Source organism: Rutidosis leptorrhynchoides, chromosome 4, assembly GCF_046630445.1.
Source record: "Rutidosis leptorrhynchoides isolate AG116_Rl617_1_P2 chromosome 4, CSIRO_AGI_Rlap_v1, whole genome shotgun sequence".
NCBI lineage: Eukaryota > Viridiplantae > Streptophyta > Magnoliopsida > Asterales > Asteraceae > Rutidosis > Rutidosis leptorrhynchoides.
The window spans coordinates 346,628,103-346,640,654 of record NC_092336.1 but is presented as its reverse complement, the minus strand read 5'-3'; positions in this window follow the sequence as shown (position 1 = coordinate 346,640,654).

Sequence of the window (12,552 nt, the reverse complement as noted above, 5' to 3'; positions counted from 1 at the left end):
AAGGAGACCAAGGACAAATACAAGGACCAAACCCTATATTCAAAGAATCCAGAAAATTCTGAATCCGATGAAATCTTTAGAGAATATCTTGCTCCGAAGTCATGTTAAAATCTTGCGGAAAATTTTTCTTCACCAACTTTCGAACTTAGAAACTCCAAAATATCATCATGAAAATCTTTGATATTTCTGAAGATATTTTTATAAATATTCTCGTCCGAAATTATATACCCCTTCGTGCTATTTGTACTACATCATAATAGAAACTATTTTAATTTCTATCATTCTATAAAATTTGAGTTTAAATTATGAATGATTTTTGGAGTAGTGTTGGGAATTGAAACATGAGTTAGTATAATAAAATGACGCCCGGCCAACGTGATTATATTACAGTAAGTCATGTTGAGTTTCTAATGGAACGTGATGATGGTTCACAGATCATACCATCATCATGTGCCATGTTACATAACTCTTTCATTCTATTTAACCTCTAATCATATCAAGAAAATATATTTCTTGATATTTCTATTTTTTTCGTAACTTCTGGTAATTTAACAAATCAAATCCTGCTATTACGTTCCATCCTGCTTAGAACATTATGATCATTCGAAACTCCATACCTACGAATTCTGGACCATTATTTGTAACATCCCGCGTTTTTCCGTTAAATTTATTTTTAACACTATCTTTTTTTTTTAAATAATACCTTTCGTTATTTAAATTCGTAGTTTCCGTTGACCAACGTTCTTAATTTTCCCGTTATTTAATTATAACATCACTCGTTTACTCGAGCGTTTTTAAAATATTCGTTTGGTTAATTCCCGCACCCGCTTTGAAACTTGAGGGACCGAGGTTGCCAAGTGGGCAAACTAGTTGACTAGGTCAACTAGTCAACCCACCTTATCCGTCCATTCATTTCACCTCCCACCTTCTTCCTCTTTTCTCTCTACTTCCCTTTCATGAACTCAAACACCCAACTCACAAATTCATCATCTAAATCCGACTGGAGAAGCAAACATCAAAACAAATTACATTTTCGTGATCCTCTCTTCATCCTCTACATTTTGGTACCAATTTCATCAAGTTTGGGTAACATTTCTAAAACTCTATATTTTCTCTAAATTCGTGTTTTTATACTTGAAATGGTGTTAGTTAGTGTCTATGGCTCGTGTGTAACATGAATATATATTTTGTTTGCTCGATTTGTTGTTTTGAGTAACTAGTTTGAACATTTGAAATGGGTTTGCTTAATCTTGCATTTTGGAAGATTAAATGTTATTTGATTGTTAAAGTTCATGTTTTAATTGTGTTACTAGTATCACTAGCTTCGTTTTGATGCGTAGGTTGATTAAGAAAACTTCAAACACATGATTATTGATTTTTGTGAATTTTGGTTAGGGTTTGATAGACTTTGAAATGAACTTTTGATGCGTTGAATGCTTGTTAATGTTGTTAGTAAGTGTTTAGATGCAATGTATGCTTAATTACCTTCGAAACGGCATATCGTATGTGTAAATTGGATTCCCGAATCATAAAATACGTTTTACGAACTTGAAACTTTGAAAATAAACCTTTCTTGATCAATTGACGAGTTTTTCGGTTATTGTAATTGATGTTTTTGCTTGTGAAAGGTAGTTAATTGTATTCCTTGTCAAAAGAGCTTTCCAATGATATAAGATGCGTATTCTAAGTGTTTATGGTTTGCGTTTTGTGCTAAATTGAATTTTGGATCAAGACTTGAACTTTTGAAACTGACCAGGTACCAGGCCACGCCTAATGTCGCGGCGCGACACCTCTGGCCGCGGCGCGGCAATAGCCGTGTTTGGGTTCTGACCTACTTTGTCAAATTACGAAAAATATTTGGCACACTATGGACCTCCGATTCACATGAGACTTGTTCTAACATGCTTATATATGAATAAAAACCTCAGAAAAATAGTTCGGGACCCGACCCGAACGTGTTGACTTTCGTTGACTTTGACCAAGTTTGACTTTTAGTCAAACTTAACAAAACACTTATACAATCGTTCCAATCTTATTTTATACTTGATTCTTGCATGAAACTTGACAACGTGATTCACATGCTATATAATCGAGTCGTAATGAGCCATAGGACTAATTGAACACATTTCGCCCGACCTTGTGTCATAACCGGTTAATTGTTACAACTTACTTGTTTAGGTCAAGGCTAAGCAACATTCATGCACACGTTTACTTTGTGAAGTACATTTATACTCGTGCACTCGAGGTGAGATCATAGTCCCATCTTTCAACAACTTTTATGCTTTAAACTATGGGATGAGAAACATACGTATCATACTTTTACACTTGAACACAAGTACGAAAACGAACATTCCACGTACGGGTTTGAACAAAAAGCCTCAATTCAATTATCATTAGTTACACTTGCAGGGTGTAAACGTGAACTTATATTATGTGATCACATGGGCTTGACGAGCCTCATTCGGACGGTTCGCTACAGTTAGCGGATGAAATATATTTTCGGGTCTAGTGTATGTTCTAACACTACGCAAAGGGTGCAAAACAGTTAAGTTTGATAATTGGGTGCCCGGGATACAAACAACAACTTTGGAATGCAAATGATCTTGATAATCATCTTATACTAAATCTTGTGGTTCAAATACAACGTTTACTAAAACACCTATGATTTCACCAACGTTTTCGTTGACAGTTTTCTATATGTTTCTCAGGTTCATACTTGGGTATTTGATACATGCTTCCGCGTACACTCATACTTACTTGGAGTCAAGCATGCATGCATACACTCTGATTTCTTGCTTGGGGTCAAGCATACATACATACATACGCTAGTGATAGCACCTTTGCATTCAAACATATCGTTTACATACTTACGCTATTTATAGCAACCGTGATTTTAAACTAATTATGTCGCAAGTTATCTCATTTATAATTTATACTTTTGCAAACTTGAAATTGTTGTCGAACGGTTTTGTAAACTAAACTTTGCAAGCATGATACGTTTCAAAAGGACGCGACATAATTTTGGTCAAACGAGTCTCATATAGGGACTACGATCACGTAACGGGACCTAAGTTAGCGTCGCCGTCAATGACGATTTTGTCGGGTCGCCACAGATGGTATCAGAGCGTTGGTTGTAGGGATCTAGGATGTGCATTAGTGTGTCTGACAGAGTCGTTAGGACGCATTAGTGAATCTAGACTACAACCGGATAGTTAGCCATTGCATTCTGACATACATTTGCTATAGATAGCACTTACTTGACTACTTGTGCATTATACTTGAATCATTCTTAGGGAAACTTCTTAATGGTACCAAGTTTTCATCATACGAATCCGTATTCTGCCACTTTCTGGTAACACACGTAAATTCAAGATTCATACGCATAAGGATGATGACGACTTCATTAGTCACACTTGTTCGGGAACTCTGTCTCCCAGATTGTTATTCGCCACCGTTTCAACTTACTATCGGTATTACACCGGTGTTCCTTACTAACTACCACTTCTTGTTACTACCATCACTACTCTAGGTGAGTATCGTCATCACTATTTATCACTACGATTGCGTAGTATTCGTTATCATGATTCGTTACCCTTTTCGTACCGAAATACATTATTGTTTGACTTGAACCTCATTGACGTGAACAATCATTTATACACTTCCCTCGGGGAACGCTTCTTTAGAGTTGCACTAATTCTTTCGATTCAATGTTAGTCACGTTAGAGACGTCGTTACACTTTGTTTATTTTAAAACTTCACGATTACACAAACTTGAATCTATGGAGTGATGTGAGAATGGAGGTATGAGTTAGTGTAATATAACGACACTCGATCAACGTAGTTATATTACGGTAAGTCATACCAAAGTTCTAATGACTCGTGATGGTGATTGGACTCGATCAACCTAATCACCACCATGTGCCATGTACATGACTTTATTTTTCTTGTTTTAACATCCGAAAACTCCGAGAATACTGATAACAACTATACCAGGGGCACACCTCCGATTATTGTCGAACCATACTTATGTTTCCGAACGAATGGAAAATTCTTTCAACATCAAACATATGTTACACGTGTATACTATCTCATTTTCGCACAGTTTTATTGGCGAACTTCAATATGCTTGGTATGCTCACATCGAGGTGAAAACTTCTCTCGCCTTACATTCGTACTTCCGTATAAGTAAATCTCTTATCTAAATTCTCAATGGAGGGAGAGACTCCTCACGTTATACTAGTATTCGCCTCGAGGGTGAATAGTCCTAACGAACGTTTTTAGAAACCGATAAATCTTCCGCGGCGCAAAATTCTTGAGAAACAGAAACTTTTTCCAACAAACGTTTTCAAGTCCTAACAAACTTTTTCAAATATACCTTAAAGAAATGTACCTCGTTTCGGATCGAGATTCTCATTTCACTTCTAGATTTCAGAGTGCCTTACAAAATGCTTCGGGACCACGTTTAGACATGAGTACCGCACATCAACCACAACCCGACGGACCGAGTAAACATACGATTCAAACCTTGGAAACCGTAATACGAATTTGTGTTATCAACTTCAAATTTACTTGAGAAAAGTTTTTTCCTTTAACCAAATTCCTACCTTCTTGTTGTCGCCTACCAGGAGGCTAAAACAAAGAAAAGATAATAAAAATAATAAACCTAATCTAAAAGTGTATGTAAAAATTCCATTTGGTACAGAGATAGATGAATGGATATATATATTTCTCAAATAACTTGTAGTCCAAGTCCACCTTACTTTAAAACACCAACTTTTATTCTTGATTAAAATCTTCACTGGCCCTCTTCATGTGTAATAACAACATACGACCCATTTAATTAAAATAGCTTCCTTCTTCGTGCTTACTTGCAAACTGCCCAGTTTTTGAACAAAGCCTCGCGTTCCGTGAAATTGGAGTTCCATACACGACAAAGTGATCAGGTGTGGACTTCATATTTTATTTCCCTTTAATCTCTCGTTTAGTTAGTCACCTCAAGCTTATAACTTTTTCACTTTCTGCGAGATTTTTATCTAGACTCAGAATGTAGAACTTCGAACTCAATATTTTTTTCTCGTTGTCGATTTTCAAATTAATAAAAACCATCACACTTCCTTCACCATAATTCTTCATTTTAATCTCATACGAACTCAAAATATTCAAAAACTGTTAAGAATAATAACAACGAGATTCGATAACGCAAATAAAAATATATATAAATGTGGCGTTATCAAATTTCTCCACACTTGAACCTTACTTGTCCTCAAGTAAGCTTATCTTCAAAATAATGAAACTCAATACAATATTAAACGTACCCGAAGTGTCTTCAATAAAAAAATAGAGTTAAGATACACCATTAAAGTCTTCATAAGCAAATAGCCAAACGATTGATCTTCAACAAGCAATCACAAGGTTCAAGCCTTCAATCAAACTCATCAAAATCAACCATAATTCAAGCCTAAGTCATTCACCAAGGAGTCCATCGTGTATAAAGTGTACGCCTCCAAAAAGTATGTTCTTCTAATCAATCCGTGATGGCTATCCCCCTCATCTACATTCCCCGAAAACACCAATGATTCGTCAATTCCAAATATAATCGTCAATTCTAAAACTGGTTTAAGGTGGGTGCGCCAAAGCGTAGGGGACTGGTTACCCCTATCTTTATGGTCAATCCAGGCATAGGATGACCGGCACTCATCAAGATTTCTATCACAACTCTATGGTTTCTCTCATAGTAGGGCGAAAGCATTGACGGAGGTTCGTGGAATTAGTGCCCCATGTGGCTAATTAAGAGGTCCATCAATTCCATGATTTGGCTCAAAAGCCGGTGTGCATACAAGCCTTTCCGATTATGGGACAATCGCACGGGTAGTTGCACTTAAGCGACCTACCTTGGGTGTAAATTTTTCGAGGGGTCTATTACACGAAACCTGAAAGACTTTACTTTCAAGGAATGGTCTTTTGAAACAAACTTTACTTGTAAGACTTTACTTACAAGTTCGAAAGACTTTACTTCCTAAGAACAACATGGGAGGACTCGATTCTCCCGGAAGTATTTAAACACTTTTTTTTATTTTATTTAAGGTCCTTGGACCCCACTTCCCACGCATCTAGCTTTTATGCTAGTTTTAAGAAAATGTAGGAAGCAGATACTACATTTCCGTATTTTAAATGTACCATGGCTTTTGGCCATGGCGTGCGTTGTCTAAGCAAACGCTAGCATGAAGCCATTGCTCTTACATAAAAAGACAGCACGGTTGAAGCTCAAGGCTCCTCTTCCCTTAGTACGATACATAGGTGTAATAAATCGTGAAATGAAGTATTAACCAATGTCAGTATGAAATGATGTAGATTTGGAAGTCTCCTACACCAAGTAAGACGGGCATTCTGAAGACTTGACTTCCTTTATGGATGCACTTGAATCATCATACAATTTTGGTTTTTTTTGAAAATCCTGGAAGACTTTGCTTCCTTATTATACACACTCACGCAAAATAAAATACAAAACACCAGAATCAATGAGGTACCTGCACAATTTGACTTACAAAAGTGATAACGTTTGCTTAATCAAAAAAAAAAAAAACTACACTTGGCTTTTTAATGAGTCAAAAATTTTAAAGTTTCCTAAATTTTTCAACAATTTAATCAAAAATAAGACTCAAGCCAAGTGTATTACATCCGCGAGAATTTATATCTCTGCCCACACTTAAGATCATGTAATGCCATCATTTACATGAAATCAGATAAATCAAATATAAATTCGAGAGGACAATAGAGTGAATGAGGAAAACATAACCGAATGTAGAGCAATATAATCGCGAAACGGAGTGACAGACTGCTCTGCACTGACAGTCATTCCTCGATTGTCATCACATTATGTAGTACCTGCAATGATTAAACAAGAACAAAACACAAAAAGAAAAATATTTTTTTATTTGATGATTATTTTTATTTTTATTTTAGGTTTTTTCAATTTTTTAGGGTTTTTTAAGTTTTAAAACTCACGCAATATACAAATTTTACATGTGCAAGTTTATTAACGAGTCTTGCACTAGACTCCACCTTCCTCTTAACTGATGCCCGGATGGTGGGTTCCCTCCTTCTTCAAACCATGGGAACCACCACTTTCAATACCATTACCGATCACACTTATCAACCAATCATCTGCGGCCCTTGACTCCCTAGTCAGTTCCCTCAACTTTTCTTTCTCTTTTTCAAATAAATTAGAAACTAACCGGAGTCTTAACTGCTCATCTTTCTCATTCATCGCTTTCTTAACCCGCCCGAATAACCTTCTCATAGACCTATCAACAACACTATCATCGGGCGGTTTAACCTCGGGTTTTTCTTTAACAACTCCACCCCCACACTTAGGCTTTTTACTAGTCTCCATTTTAACATTATTAGTTTCACTAGTCAACACATTCACAGAATCAATGGGTGTGGGTGGTGGTTTAACACTAAACTTTGTTTGAAAACTCAAAGTCTTACCTCTATCCCTCAAAATCAACTTACAAATCCTCCAGTCAGTTAATGCACCTGCAGTTTCTAAAAATGATCTACCTAAAACAATGGGTACAACCTTATCCTCTGGCATATCAACAACTACAAAGTCTGCTGGGAACTCTAATTCACCTATTTTAATCACCAAATTTTCAGCAATCCCTATGGGTTTACTAATTGACTGGTTAATCAATCTAACTCCAGTATTAGTCGACTTAAGTTCATCTAAACCCAAACGTGAATAAACAGATAATGGCATAAGATTGATACTCGCACCTGAATCAGTTAAACACTTAAACATTTCAGAGTCATCAATCCTACAGGGCACTATGAATGGCCCGGGATCACCTAACTTTGGTGGCATATCACTCTTCTTCAAAATAGCAGCGCATTCCGCTTCAAGAAACGCGGAGGATGCCTGCTCATGCTCACCCTTCTTCGCCATTAAATCTTTCAAAAATTTCCCATAATTGGGCATACCTGCAAGAACATCAACCAAAGGTACATGCACACAAATATTTCCATTAGAATTAATAGACTTACAAACAGTGTCCTTCGGTTGCTCGGATTGAATAGCTCTCGGATATGGAATAGGCAGCTTGTAAACTTTCAATTCAGGTGAAGGTTTCACCTCTTCTTCCACTTTAATCTCAGCAACATTGAACTCAGGAGACTCGGTAGTCTCAAGACTCTTCACTTTCGACTCTTGATTACCCGAACTAGAAGAACTCCCCGTCATCAAACTCATTAAGTAATTACCATACGCGGGAGTTATATTGATAAGGCTAAAAAGGAACATATATTTCATAGCAAAATCCCCCAAGAAAGACAAGATTTTAGTTGCAATTGTTCCATTTTCGAGTAATATTCGTTTATTTTAAATAAGTGCGAAGACAAAAGGCGAAAACGAAGATTTGAAGACGCAAAGGTCCAAAAAGCTCAAATGTTCAAGATACAATTAAAAAGGTTCAAATTATTGATGAAGAACGTCTAAAAATGACAAGAGTACAAGTTACAAAACGCAAAGTACAAGATATTAAATTGTACGAAAGGGCGTTCGAAAATCCGGAACCGAGGCATGAACCAACTCTCAACGCTCGACGCAACGGTGTAAAAATTACGAGTCAACTATGCACAAGAATAAAATATAATATTTAAATAAATCATAATAAGAATAATATTAAATAATAAAAAGTTGTTAATTGAGCATAGTTCAGGGGTCGTAAATGAAAATTCAATTTATAATTTCGCCTATAAAATGAACGATATGTAACGATGAAGCGGGGAAGACTTTTTTTTTTCGATCTCTTTTTTTTTTTCTTCTATCTTTTTCTTATTTTTCTATCTATCAATATCAATATCTATATTCTATATCTCTATCATAATGTTAACTTAATAAAATATAACAATAATCTTAATTTTAATTTTAAATTATGATAATAATAAGATTTATGATAGAGATCTTTTGAGTATGTAAGTCGAAATTCTGTCCGTGTAACGCTACGCTATTTTTAATCATTGTAAGTTATGTTCAACCTTTTTACATTAATGTCTCGTAGCTAAGTCGTTATTATGCTTATTTAAAATGAAGTACTCATGATGTTGGGCTAATTACTAAAATTGGGTTATTGAACTTTGGACCATAATTAAGGTTTGGGCAAAAGATCGACACTTGTGGAAATTGAATTATTGACTATTAATAGATGGGGGGTATTGTCTAATTGAGTGACAACTCATTGGAGTCTGTCGAACCTATCTTCAAATTAATTAACCTAATAATTAATAATGATTATGGTTGTCCTATTTAGTGATGTTCATATGGAATCTGTTATAATCATTTAATTAATCAATTGGGTTGGGTAATTGATTATTCATTCTGATCAAGTGGATGAATTAATATTCATAAACTAATTAAAACAGGGGTGGATTACATACAGTGATAACTGGTGTAATTGTTGACAGAAGTGATAACTGCGTCACAGTTTAAATCTTTAATCAGTTGGAATATTTGACTTCGGGTATAAGGGTAATTTGACGAGGATACTCGCACTTTATATTTATGACCGATGGACTATTATGGACAAAAACCAGATAGACGTATCAAATAAACCAGGACAAAGGACAATTAACCCATGGTAATAAATTAAAATCAACACGTCAAACATCATGATTACAGAAGTTTAAATAAGCATAATTCTTTTATTATATTTCTCATCGTATCTTTATTTACTGTCATTTTATTACTCGCAATTTTATTTTCTGTCATTTTATTTATCGCAATTTATTTTACGCACTTTAATTTTTGTCATTTATTTTTACGCTTAAAATCGACAAACCGGTCATTAAACGGTAAAACCCCCATTTTATAATAATACTTATTTATATATATATTTTTACAAATAAACTTAATAATATAGCGTTAACTTCACCAGCTCCCTGTGGAACGAACCGGACTTATTAAAAACTACACTACTCTACGATTAGGTACACTGCCTATAGTGTTGTAGCAAGGTTTAGGTATATCCCATCCGTAAATTAATAAAACTTGTGTCATATTTTGTAGTATTTTGTATTAAAAATAATACTATTTCGTACCCTCACGCTACATCATCATATATCACTAACTCGAATCCAACCATCTTCACCATGAAATGTATAAGTCGGTATAACCTCATCGGAACCATAGCCCTCAACACCAGAAATAGCATTCACTTGCGAATAATTAGAAACTTGAGGCTCTTTATTCTTCACATCATTTCGGTGGTTATTAGTCAAGATTGTTCGAGGCGGCCCATTGTTGTTCGGATTAGTTTGCGTATTCGAAGGGAGAGCACCGGGTGGTCTCTCCGTTAGCGATTGAGTTATACGCCGCACATCCCGTTCCAAATTCTGAATCGAGGCATGTTGACTTCTCACTTGCTGTTTTGTTGATTCACTATCTTGCCTCAACACCGTGATGCTTTCATCTGTCTTTATTATAAAACCCCGCAACAACTCCTATAATGAAGGACCCTTATCCACATATGACTTATTTTGATTTCGATTAATGAACCCCGGTGGTCCGTTCCTTTGATAACCCGAACTACCTCCTTGGTACTGATTATTGTATTGATTACCCAAGTAGTTCACCTACTCTTCCATAGATGCCTGATTACAATCCTTTGTGAGATGTGGCCCTTGACATAACTCACAACCAACTTTCATAGCATGCATATCTTTAGTCATCGATTCCATTTATCTTTTAACAGTTGCAAGTTGTGCTCTAACCGATGCGAGCTCATCACTAGTTTCGGTACTAGCGACATGAGAAGAGCGAGAAATATCCATCTCTTGATGCCAATCATAAGAGTGCGTAGCTGTTTCGGAGATGAGGTTATAAGATTCATCCGGAGTCTTTTTCATCAAAGAACCACCTGCAGCAATATCTATTTCTTTCCTCGTCGGCACATTAACACCTTTATAGAAGATCTGGACCTTATTGAAGTTGTTCAACCCGTGTTAAGGACAATTACGTAACATCTTACCAAACCGTGTCCATGCATCATAAAGTGTCTCATGTGGCTTTTGAGTGAAGTGATTAATGTCACTTTGCAATTGAGCAGCCTTAGAAGCTGGAAAGAAACGCAGCAGAAACTTATCTTCCATCGTAGTCCAACTATCAATATCACCTTTAGGCAATGATTCTAACCAGTCCTTGGCGTCGTCTTTTAAAGACCAAGGAAAAACCCTCAAATAAATAACAGTATCTTCAACCTGAGCAATCTTGAACAAATTACAAATACTCTTAAAATTTCGAAAGTGCTCGAATGCATCTTCTTTCGGTGTACCCCTGAACTGACATTGATGAGTTATCATGTTAAGAGTCTGCCCCTTAACCTCAAAATCTGTGTTGACTGCTAGTTGTCTAATGGCATGTCCATTACCAGCCCTCGTGGCTTTCATTAAAGCTTCCATGGATTGACCTCGCGCTGGATCACCCATTGTATCTTCTTCCTTCTTGATATATTCGAAATCCGGAATATAAAAAGGTAATTCAGCGAAACCTTCGGCGATTTCCTGTTCTTCTTTAGCTTTGCTGCAGTATAATAAACTCTAGGCGGTTCCAGAGTTATTAGTACCTAACATGCACTCACACCACCACAAAACCAAAGTGTAAAACTGATAATAAAAATAACAGAAAAGTAACTTTCGCGAAAACAAGTTTCCACGAAAGGATCGAATAACTAAAAGCTTGTAAAATCCTAAGACACACCGCTCCCCGGCAGCTTCGCCAAAAATTTGATATGCGTAGAACACACCTAATCTTATTATAGTATACTTACGAATTCGTCCACAGGGAGCAAAGTTTAGGATTTAAAAACTATTAATTATTTTGAAGATTTTAGTTGTAAAATGGGGTTTTTGATATAAAACTAATTAAAGTAAAAAAAAATACGAATTCAATAGATAAAAGGATATTCACTTAGATTTAATTCCCTAGGATCCGGATTGCTTTTATTAAGAACAATGTAATTAAATCCCTAAGTATAACTCTCGTTAACCTAGTTCATTAATCTATTAGTAAGATAAGTTGGTGTCCCTCACTTAGATACTAATTATATCATGAAAGTGTCAGTTTTTCACGTTGGTCTCCGATACGCTTTTGAAGAACACAATCAATCAATTAAAACTACTCAAGATGGTGATTCAGTTGAAGGGTAAATCGGTGTCCCTTTTTAGGCTTCACAATTACCTACTCAATTGATGGGATTAATTACTAGTCTAATTACACTGGTGTCCCGTATGTAATTCAACCTATCTATTTATTTCTCAATAACCTAGATAAATTAATTGATCTACTAACTCTCGTTACATCAATCAATAGACAAGTAATCAATGAGATCAATTAATGGGAGTAATTAAGAATCATGGATCAACAGTAATTAATTGTATAGACACAAAAGATTAGCAATCCGTCATTTAGGTTTAATCATCTAAGTGAATACAAAAATATTTAGCTAGTCATATGAATTAAGTAATGGGTTAAAGCTAAAAATAGGCTACAAACTT